General features: G+C 44.1%; 1 pseudogene; it reads right to left on the reverse strand.

Moving 5' to 3' along the window:
* Positions 1-302: 302 nt before the first annotated feature.
* LOC125507281 lies at positions 303-1,576 on the reverse strand (annotated as a pseudogene).
* Between the last annotated feature and the right edge of the window lie 4,822 nt (positions 1,577-6,398).

Genomic DNA, 6,398 nt, shown 5'->3' on the forward strand with positions numbered 1-6,398 from the left:
AAATTAATTGACAAGTCTGGTTGATATGCTCATTGCTCATGAGAAAATTAACACAAATCATATTGTCATGTTCCTGAAACTGATAGGGAGAATGGTTCCTCGAAGGGCGGTAGTAGTTCAAGTTCACTGCTGACTTTCTGCACCTATATTCAGGAACAGGGCAACAAATGTAGTCAACTGGAGAGCTTATTCTACAACATTCAGTTTGTAGAATAGTGATCATAGCATCTCTAGAATGATATATTTCTGTTTCATTTAAGGACAGCGATGTCGTGACAGCATGTCACTTCTTCAGGTTGATATCACTTCTTCAGATCGATATCCTTGTAATCTGATGGAAGATATGGCATCAGCCAATCTGCAAAGAACCCTTTCTTCCTCCTGGGTTCACACCCCATGTCCTGGCACAACTGGTCATTGTACCAGATGTGGAGAGCTCCAACGCAAGATCGACGGAAGTATTCACGAGAGTACCTCTTCATGTATTCATCCCATTCCATTATATCCAGCTCCATAGACTTTATGCTAGGCAACTGAAATGCTCCATCAAGGAAATGTGCCAACCATTTGGAGTGCATGTTGCTATGCTCTCAGAGGAGCCGATGATCGCCAATTGCGGGATCCTAGGATGCACGCATTGCCTGCCCAGTTCACAAAATTCACTGTGAGCTTCTGTATATGTACAGACGGCCAAACAAACATGTTTAAGAGAAAGACAGATTAAACCTGTAGAGAGGAATACTACTGGATGGCGGGCCAGTCACAATGTCTCTGAACATGTATGATGTGAACATCCCCTTGAGCTTTTGGTCTCCCTTGTATCCGGTGACGAATATGACCACATCGCTCTTTATATATCGGCGTGGATTCTCCTTCGACAATCACACCTTGTTTACAGAACCTGAAGCTCTTTGCTTTCTTGAGAACAATGCTTCCTTGATCAACCATGTCAGAATTTGTCTGGCAATATGGCAACCAAGCATGAGCTGATGACCTGGAAGAAACTGTGGTCTGGCACCATGCCGTGCCTATCCATAGGCACCACCCATCTGTAGTAGCTCTCAACAAACTTCGAAAGGAACCATCTCTGATCATTGTATATATTCATGTTAAATACATGCATGAGCACAAATAGATGATCTGTAGTTACTTAAAAGAGTGGTGTGGTATAAGTAGAAACTCTGGCTGGTGGCCATTACCAAGGTGATAAGAAGGTAGCAAGAATGAGCCCCTCTCCTGGCTTGTGTACTAGGAGCTCCGAGAAGCGGTTGAGGTAGAAGAACACAATGGGAATGCCCCAGGCGTAGCAGTCAGGTATTATCCATCTCTTCGTCCGACAAATTATTGTGCATGGATACTTGGCTCCTGATTGCAACAACAGTGAACAATTAAATTAGGACATTTTCTCTGAACTCTTCTTTCTTTTGATCACTCTGCAGTGGAGAGTTGCAGGAAAGCTAGAGATCTCACCATTTGTGTTTGCGCACTCTGCAGCAATGTCAATAGCGGACTTCTGGTAACTGACAACAGTAACGAGCTCGCCCTTGATAAGCTCGGTGGACTTTGCAGCGCCCATGTCGGAGTAGTCTATGGAGTGAATCGCCCTGCCGTCAAAAGTTCTCCAGCCCTTTGTTCGGCGGGAATGTGCGAATGTTGGGGACGCCGCTGAATCTCCCAGTGCACAGGATCACAATGTCTGCGACGTATGTCTGGAAATGTATAGTTGCTAGTTGAATATCTGAGGCAAGAATCAGCTATTATGCAGACCTGTTTGTTCGCTGTTAACTATTGTCACTTTGTCAGCTCCTAACTACAATTTTGTTTACTGCTAGTGCCATGTACATGCCAAGTGGGGATGATGCCGTACTGGATAAGGTGAGCCACACAAATTTTGGTCTAACATTCGTACAGTTTCAGGCTGTAAGTGGGACGCTAAGCAGGATGCCCGTGTCCGCCCCACAACTGCCACATATGTTAAGTGGGATACATGCCAAAGCCCGCATATTGTTAACTGGGATATGTGGATACCCACTAAACTGCTGTTGGCCACAGTTTGTTGACTGCTCACTGTACATTATAACGTATTGCTTCTGGCCGAGGACCATTCATTGCTCATTACAAAATACTGTTTCTGTATCATAGTTCTTATTGAGGATATCACGACTAACTTAAAAAATCAATCTAAGGTTGCCCCATCTAAAAATAATTCCTTCGCAATGACATGAAGTACAAAAAAAATTTCATATACACCCGGAGTACTGTCCCTGCTGGACTCCTATTTCTTTCATATTTACGAATGATCACATTTCCATATAGAGGTGAAGGAATCAACAGTCCATTGTCGCCATTGTGAGCTGCAATCTTCAGGTTAGTGGCACCATTGATGCACAGATCTATGAATGAACTACAAGAAGAAGCATGGCACTTTTAGAATGCCCCAACATGAAGAAGGCACATAAAAACAGTATCTGCAGTCACCATAGTATAGAATTCATTTATTTGATAAATTAAATCATCGAGCCCTGACATGAGCTAAAAGCAACAAATTAAGATGCAGGTCAGCAACTGGGGACAGTAGCAATCACTATGATATGGAGAATGCAGCACACACCCATCATCTGAACCGCCACCAATCATCAAAATTGCAAACTATATTCAATTGCTCCCTACCAAAGCACAAGCTGCACAGATATATTTATCAGATATAACTATCATTCACTGAGCAACACATCAGAAAAAAGATGGTCACTCAACTTGTTACCTTATTATTTTACATTACATAAAAACGTACTGTAGTTCAGTTCTTACCAGTGAGTCAGATTCGATATAAACAAGATTGTTTAGGAACTATGCTAGCTACTACTGAAAGAGAACAAGATTCTAGCTTTTGTTTTGAGGGAACGGTAAGTTTGAGCTAATCCGGTGGGTGTCCACCAAGGCATGAACACGATTTTTGTGGGCTTTTATGTGGGCCCACATCCACGTACAGCCTGATTCATACATAGTTACATACGGTCCCGTCCGTGGGCGCTACGATTCGGTGATCCGTTGCTTCCTCGGATACAAATATGAAAATCGCAAGAGCCAATCACAGCCAACAATCAGGCAGTAAACGTATCATCACGTACTACGTACGTCCTGTACGCTGCAGCTGACTGTATGTATGTGTGTATGCAGCTCTCCAAGTCCGATTCAATCACCTGGCACGAAGACTATATTATTCCACGGCCACAAGAGAGGTACCGTTCGATCCAAGATGGCATCGTCGTCAAGAAGCAATTACGGCGTGAAGACGGCGGAGGAAGAGGAGGCGGACGTCGTGTGCGCGCGCTGGATCTTCCTCTATGTGGCGGTGCTCCACCTTGGCCTCTTCGCCATCACCGCCATGATCTCCTACACGCACGTGTTTCCCCGCGCCAAGAAGTTTGACAAGATCTTCTTTGGGGCCATGGGAGCGGTTTCCCTGTCCGTCGCCGTCGGCATCATCTGCCTGCTTCTACGGGGGGACTTCCCCTTCCGCAACAAGCGTGCCACCGCCCGAGTCGCCGACCTGCCGCTCGCCGATGTGTGCTAGCCGTCTTTGGTTGGTTGTTTCTAGTGCACGAATTGATTTGTGTGAGCTAGCCATCAGTAATAATACAGTAGGTGACTGCTCTTCTTTGCTCGGTATGCTGTTTTCAAGATTCGCAGTTACCGGTGGTATCCTTGCATTGCCTGCAGTTGCTATCTTTGTTTTTTATGTTAGAAAACGATTTGGCTAAATCTCAATTGCTATCACTTGTTGCTTACGCGATGCTGGAATCCTTGCAATGGTCGCTGGTTAAAGGGCTTCAAACCTCTGTCACTGTAAATATGTTCATCCAGTTGCTCAACCCGTGAGAGTTAGTTTGCCCAGTACAACTCTCCTGGATCAAGCTGACAATTGGAGATGGTCGCACAGCTCCTCTGGACACTGCTCTTCTACAAAGCTTCTATTCTATTGAGGGATGGCCGTTATGCGCTTCGGCCAATGCCACTTGGAAGAGCTGGGCACCCCTCCATCGTTCAAAGACACGATGACTAGCCATGAATATCGACCAAAAATCTCGGGGGTTTACCTGGTGAGGAAATCTCCAATACCCTTTCCTCAGATGAGATTGACGAGGCCCCTGAGAAGCAGGCGTCGCAGCTCAAAACCTATATGACAAAATTCTCGGCATGCAAGAACATCCACAAGGACGCGGGTCTACCTCTAATGCTAAGAAAAGAGTCTGGCTTGTGTAGCTCCATCCGGTGCAAACCACCTTTTGGGGAGGCTCAATCCTACAATTTCAGGAGGGAAGAAAAAATGGTTGCTAGGAATATGGTCGCAGTGGTACTAGGCTCACCATGCCCGAGACCCTACTCCGGCAGGATGACCATCCAATTCCATGGGACGGGCTACCCGGAGAACCCTCCTCATCTAGGACAATATCCACTAGTAGTGGCACCCATGATATCAAAGGACATGGTACATCGAGTTTTGGTAGACAGAGGGAGCTCTTTAGTTTAATCCTAATGCAGACTTTGGAGCAAATGCAAATACTATGAAGGATCCACCTCGACGGAGTTGTTTTACGGGCTTCTCCCACAGACAAGGAGAACCACAATTCTCTGAGAAGGATCACCCTCCCGGTGATCTTCGGAGAGAAAGGAACTCCCGGTGATCATTTGAGGTGATAGACTTTGACATGTTTTTTTTTCGAAGAAGAGGATAACCCCGGTCTCTGCATTGAGCGATGCAAACAACCACATATATATAGAATTGTAAGAATTCTAAAGAAATAGGAGTTGGTTAAAGTTATCTCCTATGCCATCCCATCCGCTACTAGTATGCGTCCATTCTCGATCCAACATCTCAGAAGCAAAGATTTCCGATTTCAAAGAAGCTGGTTTTCATCGGGTACATGCCGTTTTAAAAATACATGGATACTTTTTAAAATTTAATGAACATTTTTTTATCAAAATATGAGCACTTTTTAAATATATTTTACTTTCACTTTTTAGTTAGATATACAAAACTAAAGTAAATATGTTAAAAACAGTACAAAATTAAATAAAATAAATATCTGAAAAATGAAAAATTGAAACAATATTAAATGGAAGAAAAAAATAAAATAAATAAAGGAAAATAAGAAAAAAATGCGCTTCACCCCGCAGTGGGTCGACCCAACTGCATGAGTTTAGTGCAAGTTTGTTAGCTACCGCAAACCAATCTATGGTTGGATGGTTAGAGGGACTGTGGTATCCCAGCCCACCAGGGTTCAAATCTTGGTGCTCGCATTTATTCCTGAATTTATTTCAGGATTTCCGGCGATGCACATTCAGTCGGAGGAGACGTTCCCGTCGACGACGAGGTGCCCACGGTGACTTCGTAAAATTCAAGATGATATGCCGGCTCAGTCTTTCGGAGGTGCTCACAGGGGTAGGCTGTGCGTGTGTGCGTTCATAGGGGATGAGTGTATGCGCGTGTATATGAGCGCTTGTGTCTATACTGATGTCCAAAAAAAAGTTTGTTAGCTACCATGCATTACATGACGATTTGGAATACTTTTGTTGTTGAAAAAGAGAGCTCTCTCTCCGATTTCCATTAATAGAAATCACAATGTCTTACAAACTACCATCAACTACTACATATACACTGCCAACACACAACCATTGATAGATCAAACGACGTGCTCCCTTGATGATGCAATACTGGGCATCTCCACACCCCATCAGGATCGCAGACCAGGGGGAAAGCTACATGCTGCCTACACCCTAGCAAAACACAAGATCTAACACATAGTCTGAATCACACACCCCCTCGTGAGAAATTCCACGTGTCGGGCCTCCAGGCAAGGGGAGTATTATTTTAGCATCGCACAAAACGCAAACCAAGTTTTACCAAGTGCATATTTATCTAGGAAAGCAGAAAAAACATTTGGAATAAGCTTATAGTGGGCACCTATAAGATTTGCTCGATAATATTAATTGTTTGATTTTTTAGAATCATTTGTTTTTTTAGGGATTTAGGAATCATTTGCTTTTTTTTGAGAATCCGAATCATTTGCTTTTTTTTTTGAGAATCCCGAATCATTTGCTATAAAATGATGATATTGTTAACAAACATTTTTGGCCCAGGTACGTATGGCCTGGTACCTGGCGTCTTTAGCCCAAGAGTCAAAATCCTTGTAAGTACTGGTGCCTGGCCCGTTAATACGCCCCCGCCTGTCCCCCAGAAAACAGAATACGTATTACTGTACGTATTACGTCCTCCGTCCGGCTGCCGCTAGGGCTTCGTCTCCCGTACGCAGCTCGATTTAATCACCTGGCGGCACGAAGCTTCTTTATTTACGACCACAGGAGGCCCCGTTTGATCAATCCTACAAAGTAGGAAT

Source organism: Triticum urartu, chromosome 5 (genome assembly GCF_003073215.2).
Source record: "Triticum urartu cultivar G1812 chromosome 5, Tu2.1, whole genome shotgun sequence".
Classification (NCBI taxonomy): Eukaryota; Viridiplantae; Streptophyta; class Magnoliopsida; order Poales; family Poaceae; genus Triticum; species Triticum urartu.